The 23,439-nt window shown below is 38.6% G+C and overlaps 1 long non-coding RNA gene across 1 annotated transcript in view; it reads right to left on the bottom strand.

Annotated features, from left to right (window-relative positions):
• LOC146312375 (uncharacterized) overlaps positions 1-23,439 on the bottom strand; it is a 91,024-nt gene that overhangs the window by 41,851 nt on the left and 25,734 nt on the right. The window contains exon 2 of the long non-coding RNA XR_014772241.1: positions 12,344-12,427. This is a non-coding gene — a long non-coding RNA (uncharacterized LOC146312375). The remainder of the gene's footprint in view (positions 1-12,343; positions 12,428-23,439) is intronic.

Raw genomic sequence — 23,439 nt, 5'->3', positions numbered from 1 at the left:
CGGACTGATGAGCACCTGAAGTCTTGTATCAAGAAAGAAAACTTCAACAATTAGTGTCCTCAGTTCCCAAACACTTAGTGAGTGCTCTTAAAAGAAAAGCTGTGGTAACCATGCTCCTGTCCAAACTTTGTTGGAACATGTTGGAGGCATCAGATTCAGAATTAGCGTATACTTACAAAGCAATAGTTAATCGGGTTGAAAATTAAATATTATGTCTTTGTACTGTATTCAATTGAATATAGGTCAAAATGTTGGTGCAAATCATTGCATTTTGTTTTTATTTGGAGTTAGAGCAATTGGGTTGGAAAACATTTTGCAAAATCTATTATGTTAAATAACTTGTTTCTTCCCTCATCTGTCTGTAAAGACACCAAAGCCCTCTGAAACTTGTCAACACGCCTGTGTAAAACTCAAACCAGACTGTACCAAGTGTCGCGGTAGAACTAACAGCTCAGACCACGTGGAGAGCTACAAGAGCGTCCACTGTATGCACCGAGCCAACGTTCCTAACCCCAGGCATTTAGTACTCTTCCCTCTTCTCCGCCTTTATTGGAGTCCTCCAAAGTTCACTTCATTTGTGTGGCAAAGGAGTAGGAGTGAGCAGGGAAGACTGGAATATTTGTGGCCTGACAACAAAAGAGCTGGAATGTCCTTCTCCAAACTGGTTAATGCTGCCCACCACTCTCAAGCCATTTCTGCCCTCTTTTCCCTCAAGTCTTTCTCAAATGTTTCTGTTCTTTGTGAGTTTTTTTCTCTCTCCTATTTTCCTTCTCTCTGTCTCTTTGCCCCTCTAGGAACAGAAGTCTGGTCTTGATTATGGAAATGTTCGCTGTATCCAGAGCTTTGTAACCATGTTTACAGCGATTTGGACTTAATAAACATGCTGACTACGGATATACTGGCTTTTGTTTTGAGTCTAGGAGAGGTGCCCACGGCTACAAAGAGGGCCTTTCTTAGGCAGAAGGGAGCTTTGAAATTAACACCAACTCTTTTACACCCGCACCTCTGGGTTGAGATTATCACCTTCCAGCCAGAGTACACGCTATCAGATCAACACAGATACGTACACACTCCTATTCACAGCCATAAAAACCCAGTATAGAACCATATGAGCATGTTCTTACATGTACTCCCTCAGAGCATGTGCAACAAAATGACCCACTTTCTCTCCAAATAAGACATACTGTACAGTCCTACTTATCTGCACTGATGTGTTACTCATTAAACATGTAAACGAGCAGATGTTCAGCTTTTTTGTCCTTAACTAGAGGTAAAAGATGCTATAAGGTCTTAATCTACGCCATACGTGCTATCTTTATCTTTACTGCTGAGCTCTGGCAAACGTAGCAAAAGGGGAGTGTTACACAAGAAAAAGCTGTCTGGTATCGCCGAGGACTTTCTCTTCCCATGTGAATGTTGTCGCAGTGGCAGACTGGACTGTATATTACATATATAATGTGGCGAGGGGATCAACTGTTTGAACAGGAACTTGTGTTCATATCACTCTCTGCTGCACCTGTTCTGTGCCTCAACTGACACCGCCGTAGGGCAGGGATGAAGCAGAGGGGGGAGGTAACACATGGGGGGTAATGCAAGAATGTCAAAATTATAAATGCTGAGCATTAACACAGCTGTGATAAACATGCACAGAGTTGCTTTGGATGCTTTGTTATTATGAACAGCAGATCAGTGACATCGGCATGACTTAGTGAAGTGTGACCGGATTTAAGCATTCGGCATTAGAGAGAAAGAGGGATTCATCAGGCCTGTTCACATGACCAGCCACATAAAATGACTCACCATAGTACATAATGTACTGGAATCCACTGCTGTCGAGAGTTTGGGTTTTCCAACAACTATACTTGAGAGTTTGTTTTGCATTTATTTGCTAATGTATTTATTGATTCTTTTCATCTGCAGATGAATGTTTAATAGTCCAGAGTGTGTGGATGTGTCAGGAATAATGTGGCTAAACAATTAGGTGGCTGTTCGATGAAAGCACTAACCGACTTCAGTCCTTTAGTATATGGTAATTACAGTCACAACAAAGGGAGGTTGTCCTCACAGAGAAGTTTGTTCAAATACTTCAAACAACAAAGCATCTGGTTGGGAGACTGCTATTTGCATCCCGTCTATACCAACAGTCAACACTGTTTTTTTTACCCTGGAGTTTTCAGAGGGAGAGAAATTTTTGAATTACATTTGATGACATTAAAATGTATGTATGTTTTTTGTTGCCTGTTTGCTTATTCATGTTTATTTTTCTTTCTATTTTTCCTCTTTTTATTTCAGCATATCGGAAGCAGTTATGAAATGTATTTGTTTAAAATATTGCATTAATAATAACACAAAAAAGCACAACCATGATCTCTCCCCCGTCTTTCCCATAATTCCTTCATCACACAACAGAAAACACTCATATGAATCCTATTTGTAGCAGCCGTTTGTCTTCCAACAGTTTTGGAGGACACTGATAAAAAACGTTGTCCTGCTGAGACAGGGAGTCAGATCATAAACCTCCCATGTGGGTTGTTTTGGAAGGCAATGACAAAGGATCTATTCTGTCGTTTAAATTGGAGAACTTGTTGAACTAATTAAACAGATGGACACAACAGACATGAGACAACAACAACATCATTTATATATAATAAATCGTTGAGTGAATTGTGATTGAAATGACAGACAACGCTTACTTTGAATATCAATTCATCTCTTTTCTGTAAATTGATGGATAGTTCAGTCAGTAAATGGGAAGGAATTTACTAAAAATGCCCTCACAAGTCCTCACATTTAAGAAGCTGGAACCAGCAAATGTTTGGCATTTTTGCTTAACAAATGATATACTGATTTGATTAATCTGCCAATTATTTTTGGCAGTTCATTGCTGGATCTATAAAACATCAAAAATTAGTCCCAAATATTAAATTTACTATAATGTAATTATGTGCTGCATACAGTAGTACATACTGCAGACTGCTTTTCATAGTAGTATGCCATATGAAACTTAAATCATTTTATTTTGCAGTATTCAAAGCCAAGCTAAGCTGGTTTCTGGTTATGGAGAGTGGGAGTAAACAATAATATGGCTAAGGGCAAAGCACGACCACTGTGTGTCATTTAAATAATGACTGTTCCAGTTACTGTCCCATTGTCTTGTCCATGTTTTTGGTCTCCTTATTTAATGATAAACAGTGGGAGAAAGCATGAAAATTTTGTGTAAAATATTTACCGATTACAAGCTTAAAGTGTATTACAAGATACAACATGGAATCTACCAGGTGAAATTTGTGTTAGGAAAATTAAAACTGGACATGGACTGTAAGTGTAGTTTCTGTGGACCAAAAAAAGTTTCTCATTTACAACCCCAATTCCAAAAAAAATTGTGACGTTGTATAAAATGTGATTAAAAAGAGAGTGAAATTATTTGCAAATCATTATTGACCTGTATTCACCTGATTATAGCACAAAGACAAGATATTTAATGTTCAAACTCATAAACTTAATTGATATTTATAAATCTAGTTGGGACAGGAGCAAGAAAAGACTGGGAAAGCTGTGGAAAGCTACCTGCATGGAACATTCAATTTGGCTGGATGGGGTGAGGTTCTTGTATTTGTATTGTATTCAACTGAATACAGGTTGAAAAGTTTCTGCAAATCATTTTATTCTAATTTTATTTTCTGTTTTTATTTTATTGAAGGTTTTGTCAGGAGTCAAAAGGCTCACCTATGGGGACAAGCTGAAGAACCCTTCAAGGTTTTAGTAAACTCCTTTATTTCTGAAGTGTAGGTGTGGTAGACTGGTCCAATACAAGTTTTTTTTTCTGGAATCAATACAAAATCCATGTATTTTTGCCATACTGCAGATTTTGCTATTGCTTAGATACTGCCCGCTCCATTTTGGCCAGTCAGTACATGCTGCTAGTATAGTATGCAGTTTCAAGTACAGCCTAAGAGAAGCCACAGTCAGCCATTTTCCTTTCATTTACAAGAACAGGAGAAAAATTTAAACGGACTACCTTGACAGACACCCGTGACAGTTTGCCATGATGTGATTACCACAGAGGTCCTGAACACAGCGGTTTAATTTGCACGCCCCACCGACATGTTTCATTAGCATATCAGATGTCCTATCGTGCTCTGTAATTAGAAATTGGTACGTTACACAATCCCCTCGGTCCTCACAAACACGCAACTGCCACCAAGGGCTCAAATCCTTGCAGCCGACAGGTAACTGCCAACTCCAGGAGCAGTTTCAGCACTCTGTGGCTTTAATTCACGTCAGTCTATGTAAACACCCTGCTATCTTGGATCAAGCTGTGCCATTGAGAGGGAAATATTAGTCTTATATTAGGTAGACAGGAGTACAAAGCTAGAAAATGTTCACTCTGTTCCAGTATGTAAATGTATTAAAATCGAATAGATTTAGCCATTTGTATTCCAGTCAGACTAGCTGCCACTGCTAGTCAGGAAATAGGAGCTCCCAGTGAAACTTGTGAACTTAGAACAATGTGTCCAGTCTTGTTTGCTAAAAGAAGTCATTCATTGTTAGTTGGAAACTGGATAACACTTGATACAATCATATCACTTTCACACCATGATATCCAGTTGGCTGTCTGACAGGAGCTGCTGCAGTGGCCAGCGATTCAGGCGGCCTGCTGAGGAAGTCAGCGATATTGAAACATGAATGGAACTTGTCCGAGTTGTGATCACAGGTTACTGAGCAGGGGTCAAAGGGACGGGCCACTCAGACAGCAAACATTTCAGCTGTCATCACGCTGCAACGCTGTCATCAATACCTCAAACTTCACTCCCCCGTCACGGCCTACAGTCCACAGTTACATCTGAGTAAACAAACAAAGTTTTCTCACAGCATGAGAGATGTGCACTGTAAGTCCTAACTAGAACTATACAGGGATCTTCCACTTTTTCCATATAGAAGAACTCTCTCTGGTTCCTGGCAGAACCTTTTATAGAAGTCCCACTTGAAACACATTCAGAAAGGTCTACCTAGAACCCAAAATAAAGCATTAGGCTGCACCTAGAACCATCTGTGAAAGGTCCCCTATGAGAGGTTCTTCAGAGAACCCTTCCATGGGGTAATGGTTCCACCCAGAACCCACTTTGGGATTTCTATCCAGAACTGTAACACTAAGGATGCTAACAAGACTTCAACAAGTGGATTTTACCAAGAACCTTTTTACAGACAACCTTTTTAGATTCCAAGGTTTTTATCTAGAATATACCTGGAATTCCACCTGTAAACCTTTTTACATTCCAAGGGGTTTATCTAGAACCCACCCTGGAGTGTTCTACCAGGAACCCTTTAATATTATAAGGGTTTTATCTAGAACACACTTGGTTTTCTACCTAGAACTTTTCTTTTATTCCAGGGTTTCTATCCAGAATCCACACAGGAGATTCTAGCGGGAACCCTTTTATATTCTAAGGGTTTTTATCCAGAACCCACATCGGGGCCTCTGACAAAAGAGTCCTTCAAGGTTTTCCAAAAAGGGTTCTTTGGATGAAAAGGGTTCTTAATGGAATCCTCAGTTTTACAAAGAACCCCAGACAACCCCTTTCTTCAAAAAGAGACAAATGCTTCAGGAAGAAGGGCTGAGGTTCCCTTTTGGAACCCTTATTTTTCTAAGAGTGTTATTTAAAAGAGGAAAGTCAGCTCCACAGACAGGCAGTAAAGCCGTGTGTGTCCTCTGAGCTGCAGCAGATTTAAAATGAATGACTTCTTATTTTTGTTGTGTACTGAGACTAGGGCATGAATTCCTGATGGTTTGTTTGAAGGTTGAACACATCAATCTTTTAAACTGACTTAAAGGTTCCGTGTGGAGTTTTTGAGCCGCTACACCGACACGGCTGATATTATCAGATTGTAGTTTACAACAGATATATCAGAACGGATGTGTCATGCTGCCAGACTCAGTAACACGAACTTTCAGTCAGAGAACCTGAGAGCACTGACTGCTTATTTTTCCACTATGAAAAGAACTGCTGCATGGCAAAATATAGTCAAATAATTAAAAATAAACATGAGCTGATTCATCTGCTCCTTTTAGCTCTCCAATATTGATACCACAGGAGTACAGATTAGGACTGCAACTAACAATTATTTTCATTATCAATTAATCTGCAGAACACTTTCACAGTTAATCAAGTCATTGTTAAGTCTATAAAATGTCAAATTGTGAAAAATGCTCATCACAATTTCACAACTTCAAACTGCTTATTTTGACCAACCAACAGTCAAAAACCCAAAGACTCTTCAGTTACATTAACAAATGACAAAAAGAAGCAGGAAATCTTCACATTTAAGAAGCTAGAACCAGAAGATGTTCAATATTTTGCTTAAAAATGACTGAAATTATTAATGGATTATCGAAAGAGTTAGAGATTAAGTTTTTTTTTTCAATCAATTAATTGACAAATCATTGCAGTTCTAGTACGGAGCAACGTTTAGATGTGCAGGTTTCTGTTTTCTTGTGTCTTGGATTTGATTACCGAGTGCATCAGTATGCACATGTACTTGTATGTACTTTGATTATTTAATCAGTTGATCAACTGAAGACTAATCAACAACCATTTTGGTAATCCATTTAACGCTGGTCATTTTTCAAGCAAAAATGTTAAATATTTACTGGTCCCATCCTCTAAAACAGGTGATAGGTCAGGGACATATAAATATGATATTTATAACCAAATATCTTGAATTTATATACTGTATATTGAGACTGTATTGTACGGATGACAAGTGGTGGTCTCAAAAATATTATATACATAGAACACAATAAGAGTTTTGATAAATAATAATCAGTAATGTTACCTGGGGCAAGTTAAAAGACATGTTGGGCTAGTAAATCTAGCAACTCACTTGCCCAACTGAGCAAAGAGGTAAAAAAGATTTAAACTATTTAAGTATTTTGATAATAAATTAATTGTTTCTATATTTTTTCTTGAAAAAATTGCAGAAAACTCCATTTTCGGCATCTTTAATAACTTTTATTAACATTTATTATCTAATTAAACTGAATATCTTTAGGTTTTGGACTGACAAAACATCACCTTGGACTTTGAAAAATTGTGATGCACATTTTTCATGATTCTCTGAAGTTTTAAGATATTCCAGCTCTAAAGATGAAAATCAACCTTAGTTATCATTATTTTTAAAACTGCCAGTGTATAAAACAGTTTGTTCAGGGGCAAATAAAAATTGACTCTAGGCATGTAGATTTCTGCCCCAAATGACATCACTGTACTGTAATGCAGCCTTTAAAAGCAGGAAAAGACAACACTTAACACCATATAACAATAACCAGAATCTAAGATGATATGTAGTCTCACATCAAAATATTGTCATAATATTGTTATATTGCTCAACTCTATGTTGGTTGTGGATTATTCACAATAAAAACAAGGGATCATACAAATGATTGATGATTGATGATTTAAAAGAATGCATTTAACAGATTATCTAAACAGGTCCTGGAGGCAAAACACATCAAGCCTTTGTGCACGAAACAAACTCCAACTTTAGTCTCACCTTTGCACTCTGCAGCCTTGATCAACTCCAATTAAAATAAAACACAGTACTAAAGAGCTACGAAATCATAATCAGGAACAATACTACCTCAAATTACACCACAAACACTTTCAACTCCCTGCCAGCTGTGGTTTACACTTTTCCGCTTGAGCCTCGCTTCTGACCCCAAACAGAGCCTGTTTTTAATGCACATGCTGATCAGATCGCATGAGAATGAATGAAATAACAGAGTATCAACAGAGAGCTGTAAAAGAGGAACATTTTGTGTTTTGCTGCGAGGAGGCAAAAACCACTTCCTTTCAGTGAATGAGAGAGCTGTCCAAGAAACCGCACGGTTTCATAAAATACCACCCACTCTATCTGTGTGATGCTGCAACCCAACATTACAGCTGCACCTTGTTTATCCTGCACTGCAATAAAACCATATGGTGGAGAGAGAGAGAAGCTTCTTGCCCTTCACAACAAAGAGCCCTATGCATTACAGCATCACGCCTCCACCCAAGCCAAGCCTCCTGGCTACAACACAGGTAAAACCACCTATCACTGCAGTAAGACAACCACAAATGAAACCACACAAAGACAAACTAATTAAACCTGGTTATTAGCCAGCATCATTACTCAGTTATTGTTTCCTCCTCAGTTCCTGGAAATGTCATTTAGCAGCATGCTAATTAATCCCTGGCTTCTTTGCAGGGTAAAACATAATTGCTGGTACTTTCTTCTGTCTAGACGTTCAAGAGCCTCAAGGCTGGTTATTACGTTTGTTTATTGATTAGTAAGAAACATGCTTACTCAAATGTCACAAACTGAGAGGGAGACAGCATTAATATAGAGACAGTTTGCACGCACATCCGTCTGACCGTAATGGTTTCACTTTAAATGTCACTGTGTCTCTCCTCTGCACAGCATTAACGCTCATAAAGCTTACTTCTTCCGGTTAGCGCCAGGCAGCGCTGCCTGAATGGCCATCTGAGAAATTCAATTCACTCAAATTGAAATTGAGGTTTAGTACAGGAGCTGTCCAAAAGCGTGCACTGGGATTACCCAGCACCAGCCAGGTGGTGAGTCAAACTGTCAGAGAATAAAAGTAATTCAACCGCTGGCTCAGTGCCCACTCACAGTTTTCCCGTCCTGCTTTACGGATCCCCCAGTACTCCCTGGATGGAGATAAATGTTAGCAGAGCTCTGAGATTATCTGTGCATGAATTCAAAAGTGTGTGTTTGTGTTTGTCTGTGTCCGTCTGTGTGCCTGTGGATGTTCGTACATATTTGTCCATTTGATTATGCGTGTGCATGTTTGAATTTTCGGCCGTGAATGTGTGCCCAGGTGGGGGGGGGTGTACTTGTTTGTGTTTGTGTGTGTGTGCCAAGGCGAGAGAGTGATTCCCTTGACTGGCATGACAGCTGTGCAGGGAGGGGCCCAGCTTGTTGTCTCTGCCACCTGAGAAGCACAAGGGCGGGATGTGTGTGTCAGCGCAGCGTCCATGTTCACCTGTCATCCCTCTGACAGAAGCCACTTTGTTTTGATTTATGTACTCGCCCTCTTACAAAGGAAGGCTAATTGCTAATGTTAAGTTGTTGTTCTGCACACCACAACAGAAACTTGAGTCTACTCTACCAAAACTAGAGTAAAGTCCTGTTTGGCTCTTGTTCTTTTATCAGCAAAGACCAATGTACAAAACATTCACACCACTTCCTAACTGGAAGTGATGCAAACGAGGTAACAACTGATTGCTTAAAGTTAGCGAGAGTCAGCAAACATGCCAACAAGTGTTTCTTTTTTGAAAAATGGCTCACCCTGGTCCAATTTTTCAAAGTTTTGTGCACTTGCTTCACCTCTAAAGTCCTTTCTTTGGTCGTCCTTGGCATTTCTGTGTCCCCTCCAGTCATCAGTCAACATGGACACCGAGAGATTAATTTACCAGGTTGAGAAGTGACACATCTTATATGATCCTCAGCAACCTTTCATAGGAATATCTTCAAAAAGGACAAGGTGTGAAAGTAAACAGGGAGCTAAGCAAACTGTCCCGTATTATATAAAAGTGAGGCTGACTCAAGAAAACTACATTAGTTATGAATAAATAATTTAGGCACTTAACTTACTCATTTGAAGAGCGAGAAATTACAAGCAGTGACTGCAATATCTCTCATAGTATCTGGATAATTTTTCTTTTTTCGCCCACTCACTATATATGTTACGAAAGAGTGTCAGGCAGCACCAATTAAGTGGTAAAACTTTTTCTGGGGAAATATATGTAAACATATCTGCCATGACAGGGATGTTACGAGTAGTCGGAGGTTGCTGAGGAGCAACCAGTGCACACGCTTCATGATGTCTCACTAACATAGACCTGAGCCTCAAACAAGTTGTTGTCGATCCAACATGCTGTACAGCAGCAGATTTGAAAGGGAAAATAAAACTTGTTTATGTTACAAACAGCCACACATGTATCTGCAAACATCTCTGCACATTTGTATATGTAGTGCTCGGACAAAAGTGATGTCGGGTGGACCGGGTTATAAAAATGAATCTTGTGATTGATAGCAGATGGGTAGAGTGAAGCGTGAGTGAAATAGGTGAAACCAATCCCCAGGAAAAGAGATACTGTGCACATTTACACACAAGGCACAGCAGCATAACTTCACTGATTATTTAAATCTCTGACACATTGCCGGGATCAGTGGGGATCTAATATTAACTGATGTTCTTCTACACATCCAAAACACCACACACACAGTCCAACTTCATACAGTGACATTGTTTGGAGTATTATGTGATATATCCTAAACTCCAACTTTTAAAATGTTCAATTAAAAAGTTTAATTCTGTTTTCTCTGTTTCCTCTGTCCTGTTAAGTTTGTAACTACAGTTTTTAGTTTTGCTGCTTAAATGTCCCACAATATTTGTGGAGTGACATAACTGCGCATATGGGAATGTTTAAAATTACTGAAATCAGACTGTAAAAGTAAATTGTTTAAATAAAAAAACTCATACATCAACACAAAACAAAATAAAGAAATGACCTGGAACTCTTGTACTGCTGGACATAATTTAAAAGGCTTAACGACCTTTGTGGTAGAGTGAAAAGTGGGTCTCTAAATTGGAGAAAATAATTCATCTGGGTGGGTGACAGTGGATGATTTACGCGTGCATGTGGATTCGGATGAACTCATAGTCGACTGCGCATCACTACCAGTGAACATGTTCCAGCTCTAAGTAACTTGCCAAAGACCAAAATGAAACAATGTGGTTTTGCAGTTGAACAAGTCTCATCTTGGCACATCAGTCTTCTTTTGTTGGAATTTCCCAGTTACACTTCCATTCAAATCATATCAATCATTTATAAACTTTAGATCCTTAATTGGGGCCTCGAGCGTTTGGAGCAGGTAGCTCATAAAAATAAGGTATGCAGAAGTCATTAGGTGACACCTGTTACTTCAACGTGTCTACAGCTGTTACAGCGATGCATCAGATCCATATTTAATCAACATTTAATATGCTGTTCATCTCACTTTCAGGTTGTAGATACAGGTTGTGATTAATTTGGCTGCCACTCAAAACTGCCTCTGCCTTCTCATGCCAACAAAAGATGATTACAAATCTAACTGCAATGTTCAGGTTTTAATTAGTTTTAAACCTGGGGTCCGAAACCTTTACTATGAAAGGAGCCAGTTTTGGCAAAAAAAAAAAGAAAAAAAAATCTGGAGCTGCAATCAATAAATTCTCCTTTTTCCTCAGAGACTTTTCTTTGTTTGGATTTGGGATCCATAGCTAGGTGACCTCAAGTGCACATATAAAGCATGAAAATGCAATATGAAAAAGATCATCAGTCACCATGAACGCTGCTGCGAAGCAAAGGTTGTGACCCGTCAGTGAGGCACCACATAAACAGTGATGACAAAAGAGGAAAAAGTGCAAGTTCAACACTGTACAAGATGATGCTCTGTCTTTGGGAAGAGCGCTGACTGTTGCACGACTCCAGTCTATTCAGCCCTGAGCGATATCTCAGTCCTCCACATGAAGTACAGGGATGTGGACGTGTTCATCCCTGCTCCACAAAGGTGACGGAGGGTTCAGAGAATCAAACACAGAGCCAAATCATATTATTTTACAGGACATTCAAAGTGTGATTTGAAAACTCCGTATTCAAAGATATGTGATTATACCAAATCATTACTGACTATGAGAAAATGCAAAGTTTTATGACATGCAATTTGACTTGTAAATGAAGGCTTGTGCAACACATCAACCTGTTGTCTATATATGTCACCCTTGTGCTGTTCAGGTGGCAGAAGGAGAAAGCTGTGCTCATATATCTCGTCTGGAAAGAAGGGGAAAAGCTCTCAGGAGAGAAAGCTGCACCATCTTGGTATATATTGCTCTAATCCATATTGCTTTTTTGTGCATTTTCCAATTTACTGGGCGGTGTTGACAGGCAAAAGGCGTGGGAAGCTGACAAACATGTCAGTGAGCTGTACATATGTGCTGTATAGCTCACATGTACTGTACAGTATATACAGAACCCCCCCCACTGCCACCCCACCCCGAAACCAAATCTGATATCTGCACCTGCGGAAAGGAGACACTGTGTTCCAGCACGGAAAAATAAAACTCTCCCCACCTCTTTTGACTTCGTGACACTATCGAGGTATCACTGTAACTATATGCTCACAGAGCCCACTGATGTAGGCTCACAGTTAATTATGTGCAGAAACTGGAATATTGAGTGACATAACTGCACATATGTCAACCTCCAGAGGTGTGCACAGAGCTATAAAAACACTTTCTTACCCTTGGTGGTCAGTTGTCTTCACGTCAGTGTTGTTTCTTTACATTTGATCCCAGCCTTTATCCCAACGCAGGTCTCATGGAACTCTGTAATCAGAACAGACAATCTGTGATTCCTTCATTTTCTTTGCCAACAAAAAGAAAAACATCCACCATGCCAAACACTCCAGAGAGTGAGAAGGCTTACAGAGGGATCCTGCGAGACAGCAGCTAGCCAAATCCTACAGATAGCCACAGCTCTCCACAAGGAAATCCACATGGCCACTGATGCATGCATGTACTGCCAAGTCAGGGATGACATGGGAGGAGTCTCAAGAGTTCAAGAGAGGAAAATCCCCGAAGGAGGTGCAAGGTTTTCCTGTCTATGCAGACCGATGTTAGATTTTCATGTGACCAGCTTACCACTAAAAGGCTTAGTAGTCTAATCCTTTAGCCAAATGAAGTGTCTAACTTAAGGCTTAGGCTGGCCAGAGGAATCAAAGGCAGTTTATAGTATGAACCTTACTAGACTTTGGGTAACACTTTGTAATAAGCAGTATTAATAAATGGTCAATTGACAGTTAATTAAATTTTGATTTATACCTATTTCACTGTTAACACTGAATTGATAACCAATATTTACTAATTATTAGTAATGCTGCAAATGCTACAAATGTTATTTTATCATTAGTTTGTGTAATATAAAATAACACTTTACTAATGGTTAATAATTTTTATAAAGTTGCAGTGTATTGTAATGCCTTGCATACTTACATAAATAACTCATGTTTGTTATATTACATATATGAAATTACATATGTAATGCACTTATTTTAACCCCAAGTATTGTCTTTTCCAAAAGCCACCCAAATAGTTTTTGCGCCTGCATTTTTAAAGTCCACCCAGACGTTGCAAATTTACTATTGCCAACTTGACCGTGAAGCCCCATGTGTGCAAAACACTAAACATGAACGCCAGTTTTTTTCTCCCTAGGACTATGAAGTCATGACCCGCCCTACTCTGACACTGATTGGCTAGTATCTGTTGCTTATGTTGGTTTGGGCTGGTTATACTTATGCTTGAGGAAGGAGACTGGGTAAGAATATCACGGTAAGCCAATCACAGGCATGCGTGCAGTAGGACAGTTCATGGCTTTGCCATCCTGGGAGAAAAAAAACAACATAATAGTTTCAAGCACAGGGCAACTGACCAAAATTTAAATACTGTGTAGTGCGTCTATAAACTTGGATGGCCATTATAAAGTTGCAACTGACATTTATAATGCTTTGTAATAAATACTGTGTAGTGCATCTGTAAACAATATTTGGATATTAGTTAGAAAGTGGTGATGGATGTTTATAATACTTTGTAAATGGTTAATACATACTGTGTAGCACATCTGTAAACATACTTGGATGGCAACTGATATTTAGAAAACGTTACATTTACTTAATAAATGGTTTATATATTATATATAAACATAATTTGAATGTTAACAGTAAAATAACTGTAGACTAAAGTTTAATTAACAATCAATTTGCTATTTATTAATGATGATTAATGATGTCTCTGTAGTTCAAGCAACAAGTCCTATTATTTACACCTGAAGTAGTTCTACAATAAAATAAAGGCTTCAGGCGATACTAACCAGACAGCTTGGCTATCACTCACGCTTCAACTCAAGATGACACAATGCTGGCAGCAAAAGTGAATAATTAGCAGTCACGCCTCAACAAATATCATCAGGTGAAGACGAGAAAAGCCGTTGTGAATGTGTGAAGCTGAATAACTGTTGTGAATATCAAGTAGATCGTTGCTGAGAAAGAGCATGTGTGCTTGGCATACCTGTGCTTTTTTTAAAGGCTGTGAACATAATCACTCTTCTGTGCTTGGTACATGACTACTGAAGGTAATGATGTTACACTGCACATCGCATTTAATCAACTTACACTGAACAGACCCAAAATCTGCCCCTTTGCATTGGATCAAATAAAGTGACTGGCACAGGCAAATTGAATAATGCTTCACATCTGCACATCTGTGGCTTCTCAAGTCAAACACATGAACAGAGTCAGATAAACACACCAATAAACAGACATGCTGTATACACACATTAACGTGAAAACATATACATCAACTACCATAAAAAAACTGACATTAGGCCTGCAACTAGTTAGTTAATAAGGGCTGACTCAAATGATTTAAAGCTTCAATCTTGTAATGTAATCAACGTCAAAATCAGTACTCACATCCTGCATTTTTGCCTTTCCGGGTTTTTTCTTTTTGAAGAGGGTAAAGAGATGTTGAGGTAAAAGACTTATAATGATGTCTAATGAGTCTCAAAACCAGTGCACACAAAGACCAGGCACGTGATACAAGTGGAAAACCATCCTTGCAAGGGAGCATTTCAGCTCTGCAAGTGCACAGAAAAGAATTTTCACAAGGGATCATTTCTCCATGCACGAAAATGCCGTCTCACGAGCACAGAAATACAACGAGCATGAGCACGGCCCTCTCTACATGCTCACAACTGCTCAGGATTTGATCGCTTGTCAAGTTGACTTTTGAGTCTTTGGTGGAGGCGGGGATGGAAGTGATAGTAGATGATTTCGTCCCCACTCTCCCACATCTCTCATTAGACTTGTAGATACAATAATAGCAAAGTATACATAAATGTAAATAATGAACATTATTTTTTAATTTGGCATAATATTTGTGGGTACTTTTCACTGAAGCTTTAAAGCTTCAAAAAACAAAACCAAATCCTTCTAAATAACTCGCTGTGTGTTGGTGTATGTGAATCACTACTCTCCCACTGCCTACTATGTTTTCCAGTCAAAAATCTGCATCATGTCAACCCCAACATTGTCCCACTGAGGGAAATATCAGACTCCTGTTTACAACATCGCCTGACATCCTCACATTTAGCACTCTTTAAAAAGAATAATTATACAATTAAATGATTCAGTGGAATCTCAAATCTCACTGCACATATTAAAAAAAGCAAAGTATTAGCTGACAGTAAAGAAACTAAGGGGTGAAAGTCCATTAATGCTAACATTAGTACCTAACTGGCCCCTAACTCCTGTTTACTGGAGCCATGTGTCTATACAGTGCTAATGAAGGTAGTACTAAATTAAGGAAACTGACACTTATCATAAGGGAACAGAGGTAAATAAAAGCCAATCTGCAGCATTTCTGTGGATGCCTCATCCTGCTTAGGGGCTAGCTAAAAAGCTAGCTAGCTCCACTCTATCATTGGCCATGTTTACTAATGTTTCTGAGGCAGATGACACAAGTTTTGGTAGCATTTTTAGAAAATTACGGACTAGTTTAGTCAATTTTATTATCATAAAAATAGAAATATCAAATCCTTCATCTAATCATATTGAAAAACGCTTTTAAATCACAGCATATCATATCATAACAAATGTATCTGTATAGTTCATGTATCTGATCTTGGACTTTGTCTAGATATTTAGATATTTGGTTTCTTCTGTCACCTTACTGCTTCACCAAATTTGGCATCTTGTTAACACTGGCGCATTTATAGAAATGGTGATTAATGTATGCTGTCACACAACCCTACATGTAGCTAATGAAATTTCAACACTGTTAACAAATTTTTGCGACAAGTAAAAATTGTTCAACAAATTTAGTTTCAGATCTGATTGAAACAAACACATCCACTGATGCACACATAATATCATTATGTAATCATCAACTAGATTAATTTTTTCCAGCCTGTATCATTATCTCATGGCATTCAGCCAAGTAGCACCACAACATTCTCACCTTTCCACCTGACTTGTCAGACAGCACACATAAGGTCACTCCTATCTACCAATGAGCAGATAAACCCTTTTGGCTGCACACGAACGTGCGTGCTTGATGGCGGAGTTATCAGAGGAAACACGGAGTAGAATTTTGTGGCCTTTGTGGTATCAGATTTTGTCTCAGAAATCAAAGTTGATCGATAGAAGTGGTGCAGGTGTACTGGCATTGAACATATTCAAGGGGTTTTTATTTTAAGTTTTTAAAGGAGCTATGTGTAAAAAATTAATTTTAAAACAAACAAAAACAAATTATCAACAGAATGTAAAAACTGGGCGCTGCTGTGCCACCACCACCAGAGCTGATTGCTGCAAGCTGAAAGGGCCCAGGAGAGACCGAAAAGAGACAAAAGAGAAAAGAGACATTCTACACGATGCTTATGAATCCACGAGCAGCGCAGTAGCATGTCCCAGAGGTGGCTTCAAATACAAGCCGAATCTATATTTGATGGATACTGCGTCGATCTGCAGATCGAGCAAGCAGGAAGTCAGACACAGAAAAACCATAGAGAATCCAGTCAATATTCAAAATAGACCCCACACAGACAGCCTGAAGAGCCTGACTCTTTGCACTCCTGTCACACGGTGAATTAAGAATTTAATTCGATCGAATCAGAGTTGATGACTGTTGGAAGAGAGAACAGACTAACAAAGATGGTTCTGGGGAGTTTTAATGTTGTTTTTGAATGAAGTGTGTTGTACAAGGAGTTAATGAGCCAATTAAGCTTGACTTAGTTTGGTAAAAGAGGGAAACTTGAATTCAGAAGGTGTACAGTTGCACACACACATGCCGTACCCAATCAACAGGTGATGGTGTTGACGTTATGTCAAAGACGTCCATGTACTGTACTGCGGACATCTACTGAAGGTAGCATGCTATTCCTAGCCTGCCCTGTCTCATAATACCACTTAGGAGGAGCTCAAGAGGCAATAGTGACACACTGTAGCATCCAGTCTCCCTTCAGACCAACAGGAAATGATGAAGATTCAGCGCTGCCCTAAGGACAAGAAACCATGTTTGGCAGCAAAGAAAGAAATGATAGAGACAGATGCAAAACAAGAGTTGACATTGGCGCTGTTTTCTGCTGCTGGAGACAACTCATGGAGAGTGAAGGGATGAAGATTGATGCTGAACTCACAACCTTTCTTCTAGACTAAACAGCTGTTTCTGGTCATATGCTGCCCAGTATGAATTCAACAGGTGGCCAAGTCTTACATCTAGGTCCTTTAATAATACTCTTTGATGTATTTAAATGTTTTTAAGTTTCCTCAAAGTGAACACAAAGAATGCATTCACTGCCAAATGCAGTTCCTCGTAAGCGGAAATATATTAGATTTTTTATGGAACATTGGATTAGCTTATGTATGCTTCTATTACATGCAAACAGAGTCCCAGCTGCGTTAAAGAAACACTCTTTTGATGAGTTTTAGAGACTGTAAAGCTGCACGGATCTGCCTTTCAGCTGAGGGAAAATGGCACATATTATAAAACATTGTACAGCACAGTTTTCACTCATATTGACTTAAGTTGCAAACGTCAGCACATTTCCTCTTCCATTTCCTTTAGGTGTAGCCTTCTTTAGGGCAAATAATATAGGTAAATATTGAAATACTGTGCATCTCATCTCAGCTACAGTAACCACCTTCACCGGGATAATTTCTATAATATATGCTACCTCACATTTTCAAGACAGTGAAGCCTATGAAAGCCCTTTAATTTTTAACAGAATGTTACAGAGAGGTCAAAGGCTTTCAACATTTCACTTCTATAATGATTATTCAGAATCCACTCCACTATATGATTTGTCAAAGGATGGTTGCATCCTTGAGTATTAGTACACAGTTGACCTTCCATAAACCAGATCTACAGTCAAGTACTCAGGTCAATGTCTCTTAAAGCAACACCGCTGGTTTGTTTTCATTACCAGTGATGGCGATTCAGTGTGGCCATGCATTTGATTCTCCGGCTAATCCATATGCTAAGCCAGCTCTCAGCCACTCGGGGAGAGATAAATATGCATCGGCACAGTCAGGACAGATAAGAGGGCCAGCTGCTTGGAGGCAGAGTTCAACCTGACAGCACTCAAGCCCATCCGCAGTATACACTCTGTTGTATTTTAACCAGACAGAGAAATATACTAGTTAGTATTGTAAACAGAAAACACACAGTAATGAATGAGTCCTGGTCAGAAGCAACTAGGGCTGAACGACTCTGAAAAAAACATGATTATTTTAATTGATACTGCAGTTGGGATATGATTTGTGATAGTAGAAAGAATAATAACTTTTGCCTCATTATTCCCAATGAATAATGTGATTTTTGTGGGAATCTCATCGCAAAAAAGATGCTATCTTAAGTTCAGAATATGATGTTTCCGCAAGGACATCTCTGCAGCATGATATTTAATCTAAAATTTTTATTTTGACACACACTTGCACGTCCTGCAATTTGAAAATTGCAGAAGACAATATTGTTATTTCCCTAAATGTTTAGCCCTAGAAACAAGATCTAAGAAGCCACTTATTCAGCACCAGGTATGAGCATCACAACTAGGGATGTCCAGATCAAGAGGTGGACGCTAACACAACTTGAACAGCATAATACAAGTCTCATTTATCTAGCTGTATGCACTCATGCATGTGGCTGAGAGCAAACAAAGTTAGACAATCATCCCATCATTTTCCCTTTTCAATAAAACTCCATATCCCTGATAACCATCATGTCACTCAAACTTATCACATCTGTTTGTTGTGTTACCAAGGTAGTTAGCAAGGCATCATTTTGATACACTCTCATTTGCCCTGTTAAATTTATTGCATTATGCTGTTATTACAAACTCAACACTAACTGTATCTGTTTCGAATTAAAAACCCCTCTAGCATTTCAGTGGACAACAAGGCTGAACAAGGCCTTTATTGTAAAACATTTGCAAGAATGTGTTGTGGAAAACCCACTGACTCACTGCTCCCTTCACAGCCGCTTAATATGTTCCACTCAGGAGCTGCTCCATCACCTGCAGCACCTACTGGTAAAATTCTTTATCACCAGGTTGGCTTAATATGAATCTTACCAATTATACTGCTGTAACAAAACAAAAATCAAACCCAGTCAAATATAGCTGCTTTCAGATCTTATTCAAAGTTTGTGTCATGTTGCTTGGATCTAAGATTAAATGATTTTGCAACCTGCCTTTAATAGCTGCATTGTACTTATATTGCACCAAATTTCAGGATTATACAAATTATTTAAGTTATTTGCAGTTATCAACAATGAAGACTAGACTAAAGCCAACCATCAGGCTTAAACTACGACTGCAAGGTCAGAAAATAGTTTTAAAAATGTCTTTAAATGTCTCATTTTGTCAGTCTAAAACCCAAAGATATTTTGTTTTTTACTACTCGCCCAGTCAGGCACTTGAGTTGCTGGATTTACTAGCCCAAAGTGACATCCTTATCCTGCAGTCCTTACTGTAGAGCTCTGCATTTGACACTGATAGGGATAATAAAATAATACCATAGGTAAACATCATTATTTCAGCCATTTGTGTGAGAAAATCCAAGAGAAGCCGGGAACAGAGATCACATGTGACAGAATATGAGCCCATTAATATTTCTGCCTTTGAGCCATGATGATGTGTGAGCGCTGACAGTCACCAGAAAATAAAGGGAAAGGACAGATGGAGACTCAGATAGAACAAGGAACAGAAAATCAGAAAAATGTTGCTGTTCCTCAGCTCGGTACTCTCATGGCCCGGAAGACAGAGATTTAATTATTTTTTCCTGTTAAATAACAAAAATACTTACACATGAGCTCTGGTTGTGTGACTTGCTCTAGTGGACAACAACACACAGCTAAACCAATAGGTTGACACATGATTTCGGGGTTCAGCAGATGGCCATGACAGATTAAGCTATGGGCCCTACAGCGGGATTTTAAAAGCATTAGAGAATATTAGCTGTTCCTTGAAACACATTTATGACTGTGACCACGGACCACATTCTGCATATACAGTCAGGAGGGAAAACATGCACCCACTTCATCTCAGACCCCAGATTTATTTCTGCAAAGTATGCTACAAACTGAGGCAGTAAAAGGAATAGTTAAAAAAATTTCTTGTATTTGACTTTCCATTGTTATACTGACTTTCTTTTCAATTTTTATGAGTAAGGTCATAACACTGATGTCAAGCTCATCTCTGTGCATTAAGTACATACCAGGAGTTACATAATTTCTTAACTGGATTTTAAAAAAAGACCTTTTATATGTGGACTGTGCACTGATTTTGCACCAATATGACTATACAAATGCACTTTAGAGGGTTGTTTTCTTAAACAAACAACTTTATTAAAGAATATTTCTATGTATATTTTAATTACCATAAGTAATTTAACACACATATTGTCAACCAATTGTAGAAATGAACAATGGGGAAAGAAAGATTGAATGAAACAGCTAAATAAGCATCAGCGCTGATCAATATGAGTCAATGGCTGAATATTTTAACAGGAAGCAGATGCCAGGCAGCTCCTCTTCTCCTCATGAGTGTTCTCCACTGATCTAAATCTAAATCTTAATCACCCAAAGCATCATCTTCTGCATTACATGTTCTATAAAAAAAAAAAAAAAGTCTTTATGTCGGTGCATATCAGTAAACATACAAGCCTGTCTATGAAAAGCTCGACTACTTTCCATCTGCAGCAGACAGACACAAATACTACAAAACAGAAATGTAAAAACAACGTTTGTAGAGGGACTTACAGGCTGTAATTGTTTGTTTGTGTACAGGTAAAACCCAATGAGATATGTTTAATAAATTTCTGACAGAGCCAGGCTTGACAGGTTTCCCCGTCTATAGGCTTTATGCTAAGCTAGGCTAACCCTATCCCTGATTCTATTCTTGTATTTAATACACAGTAAAGAGATTATTATTATTAATCTCTTCCTCTCACTTCCAGAAAGAAAGCAAATATTTCTATTTTGAGACATATTAAATGCTATTCCTTTAAAGAGAGATTTGTAGTATGGATTGTTTAATGGGGCTAGGCTAGTTCCACCATCTGTCAGCCTACACATCACTGATAATGTTTTTTCCTGTGAGCCTGGACGAGTGGAAAGCATCTCCTGCAGAAATTGACAGGGGACACACTCATCTGTCAGGCAGCCAACGATTAACAATGTCACTGAAAGTCACGTTACAAGATGGCGAGCCCTGAAGGACGGTCTTAAAAATATAACAGTCTGGGAAAATCTCTCCAACAATTTCAGAACGGCGAGTTCGGTGTGTGATTGAAAAACAGAATAAAGGAGTGCCTGCATTATTATTAGCTGCATTCTTGGACAAGCTACACAAAAGGTGCGATTTATGCTCAACTGGAGGTAACCATATGTTTCTTTTTTATGGGAGAAAAGACTTGAAGGATGAGGATGAACTCAGCTGCTGATTCTCTTTGAAATGCTCAAAATGAAAGACCACTACACTACAGATTGCTATTTTTTCATACTGCATTTTCATTTAAAGTAAAGCCTTGTTTACCCTTTTATAATCAATCTGTTGCTTACTTTCAATAAGTCTAAAAAAGGAAGGCTGCCTTATATCCAGGCCAGTGTGGTATTTATATAAGCCTGCTCATCTGCTCTGCCATCATCCTCTTAATAGTCAGAGATATCATTTTCTGTAGGATTGTTTATGGAAAGTATAATCTATACTTATCTGCTCATTTTATCAAGCCAAGAAAAAGAAAACTTCGGTGTTCATGCAGACATTTTTTTTGTACTTGAATGAAAGATTGTTCCTTTCTTTCCAGGTGACTTTGACAGAGTATGTCTAACACATTTGTATGCCTGTCCTGCAGACCAGCATTCTGTAGGCAGACTGTGGTGCTTAATCTTCACAGTAAAAAAATCTCTCTTGTAAGATGACAGCATCACCCAAAACTAGACTGCAGCCATTGTTAATCTTTTTCGACAAATCTGACGTTTTGGGACAGAGCTGTTTGTCAAAAGCTTCATATTATACACAACATCAAGCATTTTCTTTTTATAATGAAACTGGACCAATCAATTGAGGGAAAAAACTCCCACCATTAGTCCTTACAGCTTGTTTTTACACATTTTTCTCTTTTAAAGCTGCAACAAGTTGTTGATTCATCTACTAATTGATCAGCACAAAATAAATCTGCTACTATTTTTGATCACTGAATGATTGTTTTAGTCTTTTCTTTGGAAACTTCTGGCTGCCTGTGCAACGGGGGCAGGTTGAAAGTGGTGTCCTCCTAATTCAAAGTAACTATGTAATGATAAATGCGCTAACTTAAAGATCAAAAATGTGGGATACATTGGCACGGAAATGAACCTCCGATCCGGATCAAAAACGAAGAGTTTTGACAGAAACAAAGGACAGAAAGACAGTAGGATGGCCAAACAACCGACAGATTCCTCTCTCAAAATGCCACAGGACACAGAAATGAAACAGCTGATGATTGAACTGAAGCAAAAATTTCTGAAAAGCAAAAAAGGGGTACGGAAAAATGCTACAGCATAGTATCACACTATTTTGCATTGCAATATTTAACCAGCCATAAAATATCAATCTTTTACTACACAAATTATTCGTATTGTGAGTATAAATTAAACTTTTTGTTATGACATTAATAAAAACAATTGATCAACAATGTATCGTAATATATGTTACTGCAATAGTCATTATATCACAAAATGTTTAAAATCGCAATAACGTCGAATCACGTGGCCTCTGATGATTAACAAAAATTTGAATAAATTGCTAGTTATCCTCCTAAAATGTAAGGACTGTTTCTGTTTTTTGTTTTTTTTTAGTTTTTTATGATTGTAAACGAATATTTTATGGTTTTGGACAATCAGTCAGGCAAAGCACAACATTTGAGGATGTCAACTTGAGCTGTAGGAGATGTTAACGCCCATTTTTCCACCAAGCATTAACTGAGAAAACTCCTGTCCCTTGTCTCTTTTACAGCAAAAAGTATGAATAAACTGCCCCCCCCCCCCCCTTCACTAGATAAGGTTCTTGCTGTGGGAGGTTCGCTGCTGAATGAATTCTGCAGGGATCATTCCTGCCTGCAGTCTGTTTCAGAGAGCTGCCGTCACACAACTACAACTAGGACTTTCTAATAGAAGTGGGCTAAGTGCTCTGGATGCCAGAGAAGGGCCTCAAACAGGAAATGTTGCAGGCCCACTGACGCTTTGCCAAACCACCCGCTGAATCACATCCATCTGTTTGCATATTATGCAAATCACCCCGAGTTACTTAA

Source organism: Lutjanus erythropterus, chromosome 17 (genome assembly GCF_056507025.1).
Source record: "Lutjanus erythropterus isolate fLutEry1 chromosome 17, fLutEry1.hap2, whole genome shotgun sequence".
NCBI lineage: Eukaryota > Metazoa > Chordata > Actinopteri > Lutjaniformes > Lutjanidae > Lutjanus > Lutjanus erythropterus.
This window is presented reverse-complemented; position numbering and strand designations above follow the sequence as displayed.